Below are 19,145 nucleotides of genomic sequence, written 5' to 3'. Positions count from 1 at the left end.
CCTATATCTGACCCAAACGTTAAATAAAACACACAGGTCCATCCAGTGACTGTGTAGCCTTGGATGGAAGAGAAGTGAGACAAGAGCCCCTAATCCCCTTTGGGGGTGGGATGCAAAGAGACCCAAAGGTATTGGCAGATCAGGTTATCTAACTTAAATGGATTCATGGAACATTTGTGGCTATTGGCCATAGCAAGCCCATGGTATGCCTTTGGTAACTCCAAAGCCTGTCAGAGGAAGCCGTGTTTGCATTTCTTCATTCATTCATTCATTCATTCATTCACTTCTACTGCCATGAGCAGCCAGAGGCACTCAGGAGTCGAGGTAGTTTAAGGCACCCCCAAGAAGAGCTGGCTGCCTGCTGTGGACAAAGGAAGATGGATAGGGTCAACTGTTTGGTCAGATCTAGCAAAGCTCATTGATTTAAAGAACACTTAGGAAATATATGGGGACGCAGGTGGCGCTGTGGGTTAAAGCCTCAGTGCCTAGGGCTTGCCGATCGAAAGGTCGGCGGTTCGAATCCCTGCGGCGGGGTGCACTCCCGCTGCTCGGTCCCAGCGCCTGCCAACCTAGCAGTTTGAAAGCACCTCCGGGTGCAAGTAGATAAATAGGGACCGCTTACCAGCGGGAAGGTAAACGGCGTTTCCGTGTGCGGCTCTGGCTCGCCAGAGCAGCGATGTCACGCTGGCCACGTGACCCGGAAGTGTCTCCGGACAGCGCTGGCCCCTGGCCTCTTAAGTGAGATGGGCGCACAACCCCAGAGTCTGTCAAGACTGGCCCGTACGGGCAGGGGTACCTTTACCTTTACCTTTACCTAGGAAATATATATAATATTTCCAGAGCAGCTGCCCAGTTAAAAATCATAAAACAAGACACACCCGCACAGTTAAGAAGAAAAGAATACTTAAAACAATGCAAAAGTTTTAAAGCCTGAAAAAAAAAATTCCAAAGGTCTTGTGCAAGTGCCCAAAAGACATCAATGCACTTCCATGAGGAAAACATCCCCCAAGTGGCTGTCAGCATGCAGAGGGCCGGGAGGCCAGCTAGCTAGCTCCGGCTGGGACGTCTCCTTCCTGCCATCCCGCTGCGAAGAACATCACCTCTGCCCGACATAAATCAGCGACCCGGGCTTAGTTAGCCAGGGCACACTGTCAGCAGATCGAACTGCGCACACAGAATAGGTGTGAGGCTTGTGGAAGCATACTACAACTACAGATTCATTAAGCCTAAATCAGGACAAAGAAACATGTCATCTCTCTCTCATGTTGTCTCAGAGCGAACAGCAAAAGCAAAAGCTATGCACACAACGGAAGTTCCCAGCATACTGTGCTGGAACGTAAACAGACATGTGACATGCAACAATTCCACACGCCTGTTCCTTAAGGTGAAATGGAAATGTCAACAGTGGCATGCCACTCACTGCTGTGAAAGGCGTCTTCCCCCTCCACCCACCAGAGCCGGTCCAAGACATTTTACTACTTAAAGGGCAGGGTGCACTTAAGAAGCACATCTTTACCAGGCCTTTGACACCTGAGATATTTATTTTAGAACCCACACAATTCTTTTGATCATAAAGAATGATTTTAACTGAGTTCAGTATTGTAGTTTTACACCATTGTAGCCTGTCCTGGGACCATGGGCAGGTAGTAAGAATAATAACGGCAGGCCCCTTGCTGTTCCACCTACAGAATCCAACCGGACTGGTAGGTGGGTCTTAGTTCAGTGCTGGTGATGATGGGATGACAGTGTTGTCCACTGCCTCCAATGGCAGGATAGCTTAGGGGGCCCAGGGCTGGCCATCTAGCACAAACAGTGGTGTCCCCCAACCCTATGCCATTGCTCCCCCACCTCCCTGAGGCATGGACGTAGCCAAGATTTTTGTTGGGGGGCAGGACCAATGTGATTGATCAGTTAGTTAAGCATTTTTATTGTTTTACTTGATCTAGGGGGGGGCAGCTGCGCCCATGCCCTAAGGTGAATGCTTCTCTCTACCTAATGGAAGGGCTGACCCAACCACCTCCCAAGTTTCAGGCAGCCAGAAGTGGATCTGAGGCTAAACGTGTGGGCAGAGTCATGCTGTAGAAGGGTCACCTTCCCACAGTTCTCCCTGAAGGCGACGCCAGCATGTGAATTGTGCCCAGAAACAGAGCAGCAGCTGGCAATGGTGTTCTTCAAGCACTGCCAAGGTATCAGCTAGTCCCAGTTAGCCGCATGGCAGCTATGCGTTCTGAACTAACTGTACAAGGAATGGATCCTGCCATTTCGTGCGTTCTCATGCAGCTCTTAACAAGTAAGCCAAGCTGTGTGTTCCACAGGAAGGCAGACGTTGCAGGGGGTTGGGTCAGATGACCCTTGGGATCCCTTCCAACTCTTCATTCCTATGACTCTATATAATGTTTACTTGTAAGGATCTCACTGTTGGCGCAGCCTTTTACATTCCTCGGTTTCCTGTTGCTCCCATCCCTCCGTTAGCCTTTCAGCAGGATATGCCATTTCCCCTACAATTCGCTGCCCCCCTCCCACTGCCATCCACCTCCCTTCCAAGCAGTTGACGGCTGTGCTCTGCTGCAGATAATGATTTTGACATTTAAATTGTAAAGGGAGGAAGAGAAGCCGGGGTGCGCCTTCTGCTCAGGCAGCATTTGCTTCACATCTCCCTGATGAGACGTGACTGCCATTTGCTGCCTTCGGAAGAGCAAGGAGGTGGAGGGGATAACAAGGAGGCCCGACTCTTGTGGCCTGCCCTTAGGCCGCTTCCTCAGGCATGGTGGGGCTCAGGGCCAGAGTCCTGAGCCCTTGAGAGGCTGGAGGAGGGACAATAAGCTGGAGTTCAGTGCCAAGAAGACAGTAAGGAGGGAGTCGATGCTTCCATGGATCCAGCTTTGCCGCTCAGGGAGCCTTGTTGACAAGCTGGGGCTGCTCCGCCAGCTGCAGACACCTTGGGGCAGAGGTTGCTGCAACGTGGCAGGACTTTGGGCTGTAACACTTTTGGCTTCTCTCAATGTCTCATTTTCCCAGTCCTAAATTCAGTTCACTTCATTCCTGAATCAGTTTGCAATACATACATACATACATACATACATACATACATACATACATAGGTAAAAGGTAAAGGTAAAGGACCCTGGTTAAGTCCAGTCAAAGGTGACTCTGGGGTTGCAGCGCTCATCTCGCTTTCAGGCCAAGGGAGCTGGCGTTTGTCCACTGACAGCTTTCCAGGACATGTGGTCAGCATGACTAAACTGCTTCTGGTGCAATGGGACACCGTGATGAGTGCCAGAGCTCACAGAAACACTGTTTACCTTCCAGCCACAGTGGTACCTATTTATCTACTTGTACTGGCATGCTTTTGAACTGCTAAGTAGGCAGGAGCTGGGACAGAGCAATGGGAGCTCACCCGGTTGAGTGGATTCGAACCGCCAACCTTCTGATTGGCTAGCCCAAGAGGCTCAGTGGTTTAGACCACAACGCCACCAGAATTCCTTATACAGTGGTACCTCGGGTTAAGTACTTAATTCGTTCCGGAGGTCCGTTCTTAATCTGAAACTGTTCTTAACCTGAAGCACCACTTTAGCTAATGGGGCCTCCTGCTGCTGCCGCCGCGCCGCCGCAGCATGATTTCTGTTCTCATCCTGAAGCAAAGTTCTTAACCCAAGTTACTATTTCTGGGTTAGCGTAGTCTGTAACCTGAAGCGTATGTAACCTGAAGCGTCTGTAACCCGAGGTACCACTGTACATACATACATACATACATACATACATACATACATACATATATACATGTGTATGTGTATTTTGAAAACACTTCAGTGCTTATTTCTCCAATTATGCACATTTTGGGCATGCCATTTTGCCTAAGATGCATGCTAAGGTTGCCATATGTCCCCTTTTTCCAGGACACAATCCTCTTTTTCATGGGTAGAGTCGTCATAGTGATCCATAGTTAAAAGTAGAAGTTGGCAGGTGTGTCCTCTTTTCTGCTCTTCAAAATATGGCAACCCTAAATAATGCATTGCTGTATGTTGTTTTCACAAATATATGCATTTACATGCACACACTCCCCCCCCCCAGTGTACACATTTTGGCATGGGTTTTGGCTGAAGAACACCTGTTGCAAAATTCAAAGAAGTGTGAACGGCAAAGGGGTGACACGATGTGCTTTGTGTGTTCCTTCAGGAAGTGCAAACGAGGCCAGTTCACACACTGAAATGTGAACTGAGCGGCATCCCCCCCCCCCGCGCCCCCCAGCTCTGGCTGCTAGTGCCCTCGATCAGGGGAAACCAGGCCTTAGCAACTGTCAGAGCTGGGCGATTTAGAAGGGGTCTCCAACAGGCCTCGCTGTCAACCATGTGCTATTGATTTAATGGCAACTAAATTGATCTGATGTTTTCATTAGGCTAAACAAATTCTCGCCACACAGGTTCATTCAAGATGCGCTCACTGGAGAAAGCAGGGCAGTCAGATAGCCTTCCCTTTTCGCCGTCGAAAGATGATTTATCAGGAACAGCGCAAATGCTGACCGGAGGCTTAATAAGACCAGGTCTTTGAATCCATCCGGCAGCCTTCATGGGTGAGACAAGGGAGAAGTCCCTTCAAGAGAATACAGCAGTCTCACAGACGGATGAGTAAAGGAGCTTATATGGCAGGCAGGGCCAGCCCACTTGAGACAAAACACAAAATACCCCCTGCCTCTGATACCTCCTCTGTCCCCACACCCTCGCTGCCATCGCCTCCTCCTCCACTGCTACTGGAGGCAGCTTGGGGCACCGAAGAGAGTGGCGTAGGGGGAGAAGGAGGAGCAGGCATCGGGGGTGCAGAGGAGGAGTGTCAGGCGCAAGCCAGCAGTAAATCACACCGTGTGAGTGAAGATAACTCTTTATTAGAGAAAGCAGGATCTGCACAGGAGTGCACGGCCTGATGAGCACAGCATCTCATTTCCAGTAGGTCTTGCCCCTACGTTGCAGTTTTGGAGATTTCCACCTTCCCACTGTTCCCTAAGTCCCCTCCTCTTCAGAGTTTTCCCAAGCAATCTGAGACTGTGCCTACCTGCCTTTCCCCCTCCCACTTCATGCCTTTATGGGTACTGGGAGATCAGGCAGGAGGGGAGCTTGTCACAGTATGGTAGATTGCCACAAACCTGGTGAGTACAGGTATCTTTTTTTTTCTAGAAAAAAAGCACTGGAGCACACAATAGTCATCATGTTCCTTCCACCGGTCCGGTCCACAAATGAGGTGGAGTGAAGCAGCCACCTTGAGCAGGAGAATCCCATGATGTGGTGTACCCATGGATATTCCACACACCCCTGCTGTCATTGCTAGGATTGCATGGCTGTGGCTTCTGGAGAGATCTTGCAAGAATCCTGCAAGACCTCACACAATCTTGCTGGAAGCCGCAGCAACAGCAGCAGCAACAGCAGAACCCCAGTAAGTGAGGCTCTGGTGGAAGGCAGTAGCTGTGTCACATTCCCATTTTGCCTCCGGCACTGAAACAGGGCAGGCCACCCCTGGCCACAGAGCTCGTTCCCCAGCAAGGCTCTTCATATGTCCTTTTGCGGTTGCCTGTAATCAAACAGGCCCTTTCCAAAGAAAAAAAGCCTCCCAGGAAGGAAGGGAAAGCACTATCATCTATTCCCAGTAGAAGTGACTGACACTGCCCTTTTAATCAGTGCTCATTGCATCATGAAAAAACATCACCGTTCATCTGCCTTTAATAGGCTTATTCATTTGCCCACTTAGACCCATGTCCCCTGCTCATTAAAACGCCATTCATAGCAGGGTGCTATTTCATGAAGTTCATTTCCCTAAGAGCTTCCCCCACCACCACCACCAATCTGGCTCGATAAGGCTGTGTGGTGTGCCCAGCCAGATCGACATTCACTCATTCCTTCTCTCTCTCTCTTTCCCTCTCTCTCTCTCTCATTGCATAGACCTGCTTTTGCCATTTCCCTTCCTTGACATCACTCGCCCCACCTCTGTGCACTTGCAGCATGTGGATCAGCAGGGGTGCACACACACACACACACACCACTGGACCCCTTCCACAAGTGATCACAACAATCTGGGCTTGCAGCAAAACTAGCCCACGGGCCCAACTAGTGGGGGAGGGGGCATCAGCCAGCCATGAGAGACAGAGGGAGGGGAGTCAGCTCTCTGGAATCACAGAGTTTGTTTGAAACCAATATGGGGCTAGCATGCAGCAGCATTTGCCATCTCGGCCCCCTTCCACCAGGTGCACTATTTTAGATTTCAGGGAAGGGATGGTCAGACCAAGGTGCTCAGGGAAAACCTTCATGCAGCCAAGATAAAAATACCCCAGACCAAAAGTTGTCTATATTAAGGGCGGGATTCACAATAAAATGCTTCTGAAATTTCATGAAGACTTTAAAAAAAAGTTTGTGGAGATGCAAAGCACTGAGAGATGAGAAACAGAGAGAAACCAAAATGGAGAGATTCCCTCACCTCTGTTGCTCATACTGGGACTATTAATGACACATTATATACTATGGTGCTGGAGGAGACTTTTGAGAGTCCCATGGACTGCAAGAAGATCAAACCTATCCATTCTGAAGGAAATCAGCCCTGAGTGCTCACTGGAAGGACAGAACCTGAAGCTGAGGCTCCAATACTTTGGCCACCTCATGAGAAGAGAAGGCTCCCTGGAAAAGACCCTGATGCTGGGAAAGATGGAGGGCACAAGGAGAAGGGGACGACAGAGGATGAGATGGTTGGACAGTGTTCTCAAAGCTACCAGCATGAGTTTGACCAAACTGCAGGAGGCAGTGGAAGACAGGAGTGCCTGGCGTGCCCTGGTCCATGAAGAGTCGGACACGACTAAACAACAATATACTAGATGTTGAAGAAGCACCAGTTGAAGAAGCCCCTTCTCAAGGGATCCAGAGCCAGGATTATGCCCTGTGCATACACTTCGGCTTGCAGGGGTGGAGGGTGCGGGGGCAAATGTTTAACTGCTCTGCCATATCTAAAGCAACAGCAGCAGCAACAACCATCAGCCGATTCTCCCTGCCCATTCAGAACTACCCTATGAGGGAGAGTCTGATTCTCAGCAAGCCTCCTCTCCAACATGCTAGCTTTGCAAGTGTGAATACCCAATCCCCCCCCCACCTGAATCTGAAGCGATCCTGTCCAGAAATAGATACCTAAGCAAGAAGGGAACAAGAAGCAGCAGATGGAGATTAGCAAATGCAGGTGGGACAGTGGCTGGTTGGCCCAGGAGGAAATCTGGTTTGAGGTGGGGGGGTCCCCTGCCAGGGAAGCAGACCACAGAGAGCGGCTGCCTCTGCCTTGCCAACCCAAGCCTTTGGAGACCAGAGCCCCCTCCTTCTGCCTGAATGGTAAGGAGAGAAAATAAGTCATCCCCCTATTGACATCCAGCTAACCTGTTCTATTCTCCCCTAATTATCCCACTGGTCCCTCAGCCAGCCATTGATTGGAGTTCAATGACAATAACCGTCTACCACTGAGAAGCCGCCCAGGGTGCTAATTAAAGGTTGCTCTTGATCTTGTGCGTTCCTCTCATCAATGAGGACCAGGCTCTTGGGAGTTTGCCGCTCCTTAGCTCAAGGGGGGGGGGTTGACATCTTTGGCAAAGGCCTCAGGGGGTTCTGGAGGTCATGCTCTGATGTAGGGGAGTGTGTGGTGACCTGAGAAGAGGCAGTGGGGGGCAGGGAGTGGCTTGGCCTACCATCCAACTTTTTCAAGCCCCAAACCTGGACAAAAGTGAGTCACGTGACCCATGCCTCACGTATGCAATGAAAAAGTGTTGGTTTTTTTCAGCATGAGAGGACACAATTCAGAACCCAAAATGGCCATCACAATCTCATGCGGGGAAAACAGGAGGTCTGGGGGATTTCAGGGCATTTGGCAGGTATGGCTTTGGCTAAATGGCATAGGGCCTGTGTAGAGATGGGAAGGCCTTGGGGGAGAACAGAAAAATTGGGGGGGGCTTTTCCCTGTTTTTTTCCTGTCTCCCCCCCCCATTTTTTCCATTTTCTTCCAAAGCCATTTTCCCCCCAGAAAAATTGGAGAAAAAACAGTTTGATATAGTTTGAATATACCACACACTTTTTCTTTCGATTTTTCTGGGAAAAAGCAGCTTTGGGGAAAATCGGGGGGGGGGGGGGCGACTGGGTTGTTGTTTTTCAAATTTTCCGGGGGTTTTCCAGGCCTTCCCATCTCTAGGCCTGTGAAAGGCTTGCTAGGAGCCATTGCTGCCTTTGAGGCAAACAAAGGTTAGCCACACACACACACCCTAAAAAGTTCCTACTCTAGACTTGCATTTACTTTGCATGGGCCTGCCACAGCTCTGGGGCTCCACCCATGGGTGTGTAGCCACTGAACTTTGCTGCCCAACTAGAAGCCTGCTTATGGAAGCCACCTTTGCCTTTTTAATTTCCTGCCCTCCCCAGTCCCCAGCTGGGCTTCAAGTTCCTGCAAACATATCTGAGGTAAGGAAATGTGTTAAATAGCAAACGATGCAAAGCACAAAGCCAACTTATTTCCAGCAGTCACCTCCCCTGCTCACTTCTTGGGTGTCATGAACTGGCAGGGCCACAGGGAGGAGGAAGGGGGTCCTGGTGAGGGGTGTAGCAGGACTGGGACACACTGGGGCAAACTGGGGAAGGGGAAGGAGTGGGTGCTGTAGGAAATACTCACAGGGTGATGGAAGCTGGTGAGGGGATGGGGGTCCATGGGCGTAGTCAGGATTTATTCTATGGGGGCAGGTTTTACGTTGTGGGAGCAGAACCAAGTTATTTGTGATCAGTTAGTTAAGTGTTTTTCTTTATTTACTTGATTTGGGGGCACAGCTGCCCCCGTTGGCTATGCCCGTGTGGCGGTCAGTGCACAGGAACCAGAGCAGCAGGACCCATCACCAGAGCCAGAGGGGCCCCTGTCTCCATGAACACGGTGGGCTCTGAGCTGTAGGGAGGAGGAGGAGGAGGGGCGCTCTAGGAGGCTGAGGCAGGCAAGGACCCACAGCCCAGCTCCCTAGCTCCTGCTGGACTGTGTGGGACTTGCTGCCGGATACCTTGTGGTTAAGGACACGGGGTATGATGGCTTCCAGCATAGGGTGGTTTTTGTTGGTGTAATTTGGGAAAATGAGTGAAACTGCACTAAGTGCTTGGGCCATGTCTTGAACTGCCCACCCCCTCTGTCTGGATTCTGCTTAGCGCTAGCACCCCAGCTGCACTGGGTGGCTTAGAAACAGTCCAAGGCTAAATGCCTGGAACATGACTCATCCACCCTCCCTTCCTCTAAGGAATGTGTGTACAGGCAGAGGTGGCTATAAAGTCAAGGCTGCATTCAGAGTGTGAGGTATTCATTGAGAAAAGGTTTTTGTTCAGTGCAAGAGATCTATGGAGAAGCCCTCCAGGCCTCTCCACCTCACCCTCAGACCCCTCCCAGCCACGCCCCTTCTCCCTAGGCCACACCCCTCACCAGCCCTGCTTTGCGCCCTCCCTGAGTGTTCTTGCTTGGCTGGGAAGTGCCCTTGAACTTGATCATGCCCTTTGCTTTTATAGCATTTCACTTCCTGTTTATATTGTTCTCTGAAGTCCCTGTGCCCTCTTTAATTCCATTTTCCATTTCATCCTTCTCTGGTCTGCTTTCATTCACCATTACATCAATCTCTGCTCTAATAACTTTTATTTGCTCATCAAACAATTGCTAAAGCATGCCAACAGTGAATGGAATGTCCAGCAATGTATATTTGCCATACTAAACATTCTTCACCTTATTCACAAGTCCGTCTCCACCTTAAGATCTTCAATCTCCCATCTCCACCTTAGGATTTTTACAGTGTTCTCTCTTATCAAAACACATTCCTTTCCCACAGAGGAAATATGAAGTAGCAACATTTCAATTTGAAGGCAACGCTTTCGTCGGGAAAACAGAGAATTAAAAAAATTAAAATTCTTAGCACTCAGAACTCCCTTGATGATTTAAAACTTTCTTGGTTCAAACAATTAGAACATGCTTTTTGTTCTGCCTTCAACCCTTTAATGTTTATTCTTCTTAAAGTCCCTTGCTTTTATCAATGGAAGATGGAGAGTGGGGTGTGAGTGTATGGAGAAAGTAGCCTACTGCACAAAGGGAACATTTACATGTTGTTGCTCTGGTCCTGGCCACTGACAGAATAGAATGGGACCCTCAGGCAGCTCTAACAGCTGCAGAAATCATGATTCTCACTTTAAAGAGGAAAGATGGCTAGTCCTTTCTCCTCCCTTACTGGCCCTCCCCCTGTGCCTTTAACAGACCAACCCAGAGGAATTAAAGAAGAGGTTTTCCATGCCACTCTTCTCCAAGGAAAACCACCAGTGAAATAATACCTGTCAGGCTGCTATTGAAGGCACAACAAGGTGGCAACCAAACTGACAATTGTCCAGATAAAACCAGACACAGCTGTAAGGCCCAAACTCGCCTCTTGGCCAAGTCCAGTGATGCACTGCCTTGCCATCCAGAGTCCGGGAGAGATTTCAGGCTGAAAGGAATGAGTTTCTCTCTGGTGCAGTGAGTTGGTCCAAAGTGTTAGGATGGGGAGTGCCTGGAGCTGCCTTCATCAACCTGGTGCCTTTCTGATACATTGGAACTACAACTCCCATGAACCACAGCTGGCTGGGACTCCTGGAAGTTGTAGTCCAAAATTTATGGAGGGCACCAGGTTGGCAAAGGCTAGCCTTGAGGGAGGCAGGGAGATTCCATGGGAATCAGTCTCCAGCGGGGGGCAGGGGGGAATCCATCTCACCCAGGAGAAAGGGTGATTCCCTGGGAACTGGGCCAGCGAACAGCATTCCTGTTGAGTTTGGGGGCGCTCAGCATACACTTCTTGCCTGAGCAACGGGATTATTCTGATCACGTCTGCGCAGGCCGGGAGATTTATTGACTAGTCTCTTCTCCATCACAATCCCAGGAAGAATTTCCTCCAAGCTTTGCAGAGCAAAAGTGGCAGGGAAGGAGAGAAAGGAGGGTGGAAAAAGAGAAAGAGAGAAGGGGAGAGAGAGAGAGACGACTTCAATTGTCTGTTAATTAAGTGTTTCGAATTGGCCGTGGCTCTGCGTGGCCTAATAGGGCATTAGAGGGCAGGAATGGATTTTGTGCAGGCTTTTTCAGCAGCTGCAGGATGGATCAGGAGGAGAGTGCACAGCTCAGAGTTCCAGCAGCACTGTCCATGCATAGCCCTGCTTGGCAAGTAGCATTGCCATTTGGCAACTTGGAAGGCGGGTTGGAGGAATGGGATGTGGCAAAGGCAAAATCATCCCTCTGCTGACAAGACCCATTGCCACTGCACCAGCAACTTTTGCTGCCCCCCTCCTTGAGTTTTCCACCCCACTTGTAACTAAGAACTTGTACCTACCTGGGTTTGCTTGTTTCCTCCTCCCTCCTAATTTATTTTCCTTTAGTATCATGCCTTTTCAGTAAGTCTGGGGTACGATACTGCATTTTTATTTTTATTTTGTGAGAGATTTATAAGCTGCTCTAGCAGCCTTATATTTTAGTGTAAGAGCAGGGTTGGTTTTTTAATATACAAATCTTTAGACAAATAACAACAAGCACATGTTATTATAAGGTCACAAACCCAGAAAAACAAATTAAAACTCCAAAACCATGCCATTAGTAACATACGCTGAGTTAAAATATATGGTACTTATATAAATAAAGCACAGAAGCTAACCAAGATATAATTATATTAACAAAATCCTTTTACCAGTCCTTGCAGCAGAAAAAAAAAAGAAATCTAGCAACTGATTATGTTATTATTCTGTTCATGCCAGCCAGTAAATAGGCCAAATACCATTCAGAGGTCCTTCCCTGGGAATTTAAGTAGGCGGAGAGTAAATGATCTACTCTGTAATAGCTGCATACATAGAGAGCATGCAGTCATGTCTCCATTGCTCCATATAAATGACTGTCGCCGGCAGTTGTGGCTGGTGCCCATTGGGACTGGTGGGGGAAGTAGCAAGGAGCCCAACACTAGGTGGCGCCAGAGCAAACAGCAGGCAGATCCAGCTCATTCTAGTTTTGCTCCCCATCTGCACTATACATTTAAAGCAGTATCATGCCACTTTAAACAGTCATGGCTTCCCGCAAAGAATTCTGAAAACTGTAGGGTGATGAGAGTCGTTGTGAGATCTTTATTCCCCCCACAGAGCTACAGTTAGCAGAGTGGTTTAACAGCCAGTTCCTTTTCCCAGAAAACTCTGGAAATTGTATCTCCATGAGGGGAATAGGTAAAGGTAAAGGGACCCCTGACCATTAGGTCCAGTCACAAACGATTCTGGGGTTGTGGCGCTCATCTCGCTTTATTGGCCGAGGGAGCCAGCATACAGCTTCCGGGTCATGTGGCCAGCATGACTAAGCCGCTTCTGGCGAACCAGAGCAGCGCACGGAAACACCGTTTACCTTCCCACCGGAGCGGTACCTATCTATCTACTTGCACTTTGATGTGCTTTTGAACTGCTAGGTTGGCAGGAGCAGGGACCGAGCAATGGGAGCTCACCCCGTCGCAGGGATTCGAACCGCCGACCTTCTGATCGGCAAGCCCTAGGCTCTGTGATTTAACCCACAGCGCCACCGACATCCCTTATGAGGGCAATAGGGGTCTCCTAACAACTCTTATGCTCTGGAACACTTAACACTTATGCTCTGGAACACTAGAGTTAAGCTCTGGGAGAGCTGAAGTTGTCTCCCCCACCCCACAACTTGGAGGGGGGGCATGAGCTTCTAGGCAGACTTGCTTCTCCATCACTTCTCACTGTAATGATCTAAGCCAGCCATCCCAGCCTGGTCCCCTCCAGATGTTTGGGGCTGCACCTCCCATGTGCTGGCTGGGACTGGTGCGAGTTAATAGTAAGAAACATCTGGAGAGCACCCAGGTCAGAAAAGACTGGGCAAGGCTCTTTGATCGTTCTTTCAGCTCAAGTCACCAGGAATCGAGCAATTCCTTATGTCACACATCTCCAGCCTGGTACTGTTTGGGGTAGCGACCAATCCCACCAGCCCCAGCCAGTACATGGCTTATGTCCTCTTTGCAATCACATCTAAAGATGGAGGAAGCTTGTTCTGTGCTGCTCCAGAGGGTGTGACCCAAACCAATGGATGCAAATAAGAAAGGAGATTCTGACAAAACATTAGGAGGAACTTTCTGGTGGTAAAAGACCCCTATCAAAGGTGACTATGGCAGGGGTCAGCAGACTTTTTCAGCAGGGCCCGGTCCACTGTCCCTCATACCTTGTTTGGGGCCGGACTATATTTTGGGTGGGGGGGGGAGATAAAGAATGAATTCCTATGCCCCACAAATAACCCAGAGATGCATTTTAAATAAAAGGACACATTCTAGTCATGTAAAAACACGCTGATTCCCGGACCGTCCACGGGCTGGATTTAGAAGGCGATTGGGCCGCATCTGGCCCCCGGGCCTTAGTTTGCCTACCCATGGACTACGGGGTTGCGGCACTCATCTTGCTTTCAGGCCGATGGAGCTGGCGTTTGCCCATAGACAGCTTTCCAGACAGCGTTTGCCCATAGACAGTTTAGTCATGTGGCTAGCATGACTAAACCACTTCTGGTGCAGTGGGACACCGTGACAGAAACCAGAGCGCATGGAAACGCCTGTTACCTTCCCACCACAGCAGTACCTATCTATCTACTTGAACTGGTGTGCTTTCAAACTGCTAGGTTGGCAGGAGCTGGGACAGAGCAATGTGAGCTCTCCCCATTGCGTGGATTTGAACTGCTGACCTTCCGATCAGAAAGCCCAAGAGACTCAGTGGTTTAGACCACAGTACTACCTGCGTCCCTTTTCTGATAGTAAGTGCTGTTCAACAGTTGAATGGACTTCCTCAGAAGGTGGTGGACTCTCATTTCTTGAAGGTTTTTAAACAGAGGCTGGATGGCCATCTGTCAGGGATTCTTTAGCTGTGATTCCTGCATCGCAGGGAGTTGGACTAGATAGCCCTTGCGGTCCCTTCCATAGAACTCTACGGTTCTATTATTCTATGGCTGCCAGGCTGCAAATGTTTCACTCTTCTAAAAGACGGCCCCTCTGCGTTACATTCTGAGCTTTGGAGCAGGGAGAGTGGGGGGGGTGTTTGGGGGTGGTATCTTGGCTGATACACCTTAAAAGGTTTGTTTTCATGTTGTACTCTCACTACTTACACAATCAGCCTGCCCTCTCTGTGTGGCTGCCATGACATGATGCTGCTGCCAGAGGCTTCGCTGGAGCTTTGCTGCCCCCTGCTGCTCTGCACTAGGAATGTGAAGTAGTTTTCGAGAGTGGGGCTTCATTTCAGCCTAGCCAGAATGCTCCAGCAAGTTTCTACCCTTCCACATGCCAGTGTGGTGTAGTGTAGAGGTTAAGAGCGATAGACTCGTAATCTGGTGAACCGGGGTTCGCGTCTCTGCTCCTCTACATGCAGCTGCTGGGTGACCTTGGGCTAGTCACACGTCTGAAGTCTCTCAGCCCCTCTCACCTCACAGAGTGTTTGTTGTGGGGGAGGAAGGGAAAGGAGAATGTTAGCCACTTGGAGACTCCTTCGGGTAGTGATAAAGCGGGATATCAAATCCAAACTCTTGCTCTTCTTCTCTCATGCCACGTGCATGGCCATCTCCACTTGGTTGCTGATTATTTCTCCAGGATTTGGGAGTCTGGGTGGCGGAACGTCCAAACGGTCCCCTGTCCCCATTCCCATTATGAATCCACTTGCAGAGTGTTTCTGCACATGCAGCCCAGGAGTGGGATCTGGGCCTGCATTTGCTCCTAATGACACACACTAAATCCTGAGGATCCACGAAAGCTTAGGCTACAAGATAGCCTTCCCCAGGCTGCTGATGCCCTCCAGAACATAGAACAATAGAATTGTAGAGTTGGAAGGGATCACCAAGGGTTATCTAGTCTAGCCCCCTGCAATGCAGAGACTGATGGGAGCTGTCATCCAAAACATCCAGAGAGCACCACCAGCCTGGGGAAGAGTGCTGCTCTATGGAAATCTATTAGTCTTTAAGGTGCAACTAGACTCTTAAGGGGAAGGGCTACAGGTCAGCAGTAGGGCATCTGCTTTGCATGCAAATCCCAAGCTCAGTTCCTGGCACCTCCAGGCAGGGTGGGAAAAGCCCGAGGAGCTACTGCCAGTCAGTGCAGACAGTACTGAGCTAGATGGACCAGTGCAGCCAGACTCAGCATCAGGCAGCTTCCTACGTTCTTCCGGTTTTTGTTGTTTTCACCTGCCTCAAGGGAAGGTGTCCTCTGTTTCCCTGTCTGAGCAAAGGAGAAAAGACTCCTGGGAATGTCTCCTGCTCAAGCTCTGTTGATGGAGCAGGAGCTGCACCAGAGACAGGCCCTTCCAGTTAGCCCCCTACCCAGGAGCGATGGCTCCCTTCTGACACCCCATGCTCTGCTGGCAGCATTCGTCAGCAGCATATTTCCTTCCATGGCAGCTGCCACCTGCATTAACATAATTAATTATATTAGGGGCTGGTGGATTAGCCAATTATGAATGTGCCGATGTTCTAATTTTCCTTTAATTAATTTGTTTTGTTTACAATGCAGCAACATCTGTAGTGTCCCCACTGGACTGTACCAGGAATGAGGCAGGACGTTTCTCCTGGGAACTCTTCCGCATGACAGAACTGTCTTTGAAAATCCATCATTTATTTCTAGGTTGATGTTTAAATACAGTACACATTTGAAGGGGCCAAGCAACTCTTGGCTGGATCTGCCAGCAGCCATCCTCTCTTCTGCTCATCAACATCTATGAAATTTTCCTGCTTAATAAAACTTACCAAGCATCCTATAGCAAGAGTTGCTTTGAACTGCCATCCGCAAAATCCATTAACACAGCTGAGAGATTTAAGTGCTGTGTGGGTCATTTTCTCCCTATTATCATTTTCTCAGTATTTGCCCAGCCATGCCTACACTAAGCTTGAAGATATATATTAACATTTGTAGAGCTGGAGGCAGCTTAAAAGAGGAATCAAATTTCACTTTCATTGCTGGTCAAAAAGGTTTTTCAGGTTTTGTTATTGCATAAGAAACCTGCTGCACCTGTTTGGCCAAATAAGACCATAGGGTAAAATAAATGTTTGTGTATACTCCTGGGACAGGACTGATGCCTAAGAGAACATTTAGTTCTCTGGAAAACTATTATCTGACTCTAGCTTGGACACAGAGCTTTTAAGTGCAATCCATGTCATGGGACGCGGGTGGCGCTGTGGCCTAAACCACTGAGCCTAGGGCTCACTGATCAGAAGGTCAGCGGTTTGAATCCCCGCGACGGGGTGAGCTCCTGTTGCTCGGTCCCTGCTCCTGATGCCCACTTAGCAGTTCAAAAGCATGTCAAAGTGCAAGTAGGTACCACTCCGGCAGGAAGGTCTGCCCTGAAGTCTGCCCTATTGCTGCACCTTGGGCGAGACCAACTCATTCTTGCTGCACCCTATTGCCCCACTTGGGCGAGACCAACTCATTCTTGCTCACCCACCCATTCTTGCTCAGTGATACAGACCAGAGCAACCTCCTCATCCACAATCAGATCATAGATGAGGGAGGTCTTCAGAGCCAACCTAGCATTCAGCAACAGCAGCCACAGACCCAAGGGCCAGCGGTGGAGCTACCTGTTCCGGCACTGGGAGCAGTGTACATCCGGGGGCATGGCTGGCGCGCGTCCCAGGGGGCGTGACGTGCACCGCAATTCCCCAGGTGTGGGGCTGGAGCTGGCATGTGGCAGAGTCACTAACTGCCTCTGCTGTGTGCCCCTTACCTGGCCTGCCCCACTGCCCACACCATAGCTCCCCTTACGCTCAGTTGGTTTGAGCACGGTGCTGATAATGCCAAGACTACAGGCTTGACCCCCATAAGAGACAGCTGCATAGTCCCCTCTGTTGCACTGGATGAATCACAGGGTCTCTTCCAACTCTATGATTCTGTACAGAACCATTGTGATTGCGGTCACCCCACTCTCCCAGCTTCCCTCTGTTATAAGAATTTTAAGGTCTCGGATATAGAATAAATATTCATAAATGCACACATATCTAAATTCATGAACCATGTGTCTGAAATAGTACAGGAGAGCAATCCTGAAGCCATTTTGATTCTCCCAACGACTTCAAATATTCCTCAGCAGTAAGGGAGGCAAATGGGGAAAGGCTTCCCATTGTCTTTTCGCTTACAAATCCTGACAAGGGCATATTTGTGTATGAACAGGGTGAGCCTGTGACCTGGATTCGGGAACTAAAGTATTAACCATCACAAAAGAATGGCCAGTCTGCCCAGGTAATGCAATCAACAACCATTATCAGGTATCCTGGCAGACAGGATTTTTGCTGTAGACCACCTCCTATGATGTATGCATGATGACTGGGGGGGGGGGTGGTATTTGGCTAAGGGGGCTGGGCAATGTCAAAAGTCTTTAAAGGTTCCTGCACCCTTTTGTTCAGCGTCTTTCCCTCCTTGGGAGAGGAGAACTCTGTTGCAACAGAAAAATAAAGATCTGCCTTGCTTTCCACTGGATCCTGCCTCCATCCATTCTTCTCATGGACGTAGGGGACTCAGATTCCCATGGGGAGTTGTGCAGCAATAGCCAAACCCCAGTTTTTACATCACCTCCCTCCCACACAACAGCAACAATACAAATCAAAAATCAACCACAAAAATTAAACCCAAAATAGGTAAAAACACTTTAAAACAGGGCAAGGCCGTCACCCAAAAGGTGATGTTAAAAGGGTGGCTTGCTCTGGTGGTGAGCCTGATCCCACAGCAGCCCACTTGTATTCCACCAGTGCATTACTAGAGGAGGTCAAATATAGAATACATATTTATAACAGTATAATTAGCAAGAGAAGATATTGTCTTAAACGTAGAATATATTTTTGCTGTTGCTGCCAATGGTGGCTCATGAGCAGCCTTAGTTTGCTGGCCTGTGACTGGATCCCATCCGAAAACAGCAACTGTCTGAAAGTGCATCATAAAACATCTTACAGAGCAGAAGGGGACACTGAGGTGTCAATGGTGCGCTCTGCCCAACAGGGGGCAGCAGAGAGACCTCTTTCCAAAGCCCTGCGGGAACTGAAGGTGGAATAATAAAACGATGCACTTTAGCACCATTTCCCAGCCAGATCAGGCTTGAACCTCTCCACCACTTTCTTGCACAGAGCAGATAGAAGCTGTTCACAGGGAACCTCATTAGGAGGAATTAACTTTGACAGCCTGGCACCCTTGAGGTGTTGGCAAAGGCTGAACTAACTGAAGGAACATCGCCCCTGCACCCACCCCCTCCATTTTATCCTCACAACATCAACAGCCCTGTGAGGTAGATTAGTCCGAGAGACAGTGACAGACCCAAAGACACCCAGGGAGCTTCATGGCTGAGTGGGGATTTGAACCCTGGTGTCTTCCTGGCCTTAGTCCGGCATTCTAACCACTGCACCAAACTCTCTGGTTTTCACACGTCCTTCTGCAAAGCTAAAGTAGCTTTTCAACCAGCTGCAAACAGACCCAGTCCCACGGTTGTTTCCCTCTACTGGTTCATCTTTACAACAGGGATGAGGAGCCTGTGCCATAAGAACATAAGCAAAGACCTGCAGGATCAGGCCAATGTCCTATCAAGTCCAGCATGCCTGTGGGAAACCAGCAAGCAAGATTCTCCTTTGTGAATTGGGTGGCCATCACTGTGTCCTGAGGGAGTGAGTTCCATAGTTTAACGATGCATTGTGAAGTACGTTCCTTTAACCCCTCCTGAACCTTCCAGTATTCAGACCCCTGAGCCGCCTGAAAGAAAGCCTATATAGGGAAGTTTTTAAAAATGTTTTATTATGTTTTTATATATGTTGGAAGCTGCCCAGAGCAGCTGGGCAACCCAGTCAGATGTGTGGGGGTATAAATAGTAAAATTATCATTATGAAATGGGACGTCCCTATTTTCACTGCAGAAATGTTGGAGGGTATGGTATCTGTCCCTCCTTGGCACAATCCCTGCTGTGTCTGTGTCTTCCTCCTGGCCCTCCAGAAGCTTTTGCCCTACTAAGCAGACAGGAGCAACACCATCAGTTAAGGCTGCACTTAGCGCTGAAACAGAAAGTTTCCTGGTTATCAGCAGGACCCACCACAACTACCCCTTGCTTTGTTTGCTGTCCCAGAGC

General features: G+C 49.3%; 1 long non-coding RNA gene across 1 annotated transcript; it reads left to right on the top strand.

Annotated features, from left to right (window-relative positions):
- Positions 1-14,056: 14,056 nt before the first annotated feature.
- Positions 14,057-15,806, top strand: LOC309376502. Its single transcript, XR_014171222.1, has 2 exons — positions 14,057-14,140; positions 15,563-15,806. It is a non-coding gene; the product is annotated as an uncharacterized lncRNA (long non-coding RNA).
- The last annotated feature ends 3,339 nt before the right edge of the window (positions 15,807-19,145 follow it).

The sequence above is a fragment of the Podarcis melisellensis genome, assembly GCF_964234715.1.
Source record: "Podarcis melisellensis genome assembly, chromosome: 8".
NCBI lineage: Eukaryota > Metazoa > Chordata > Lepidosauria > Squamata > Lacertidae > Podarcis > Podarcis melisellensis.
The sequence above is the reverse complement of the archived record's forward strand: the minus strand, read 5'-3'. Positions and strand labels throughout refer to the sequence as shown.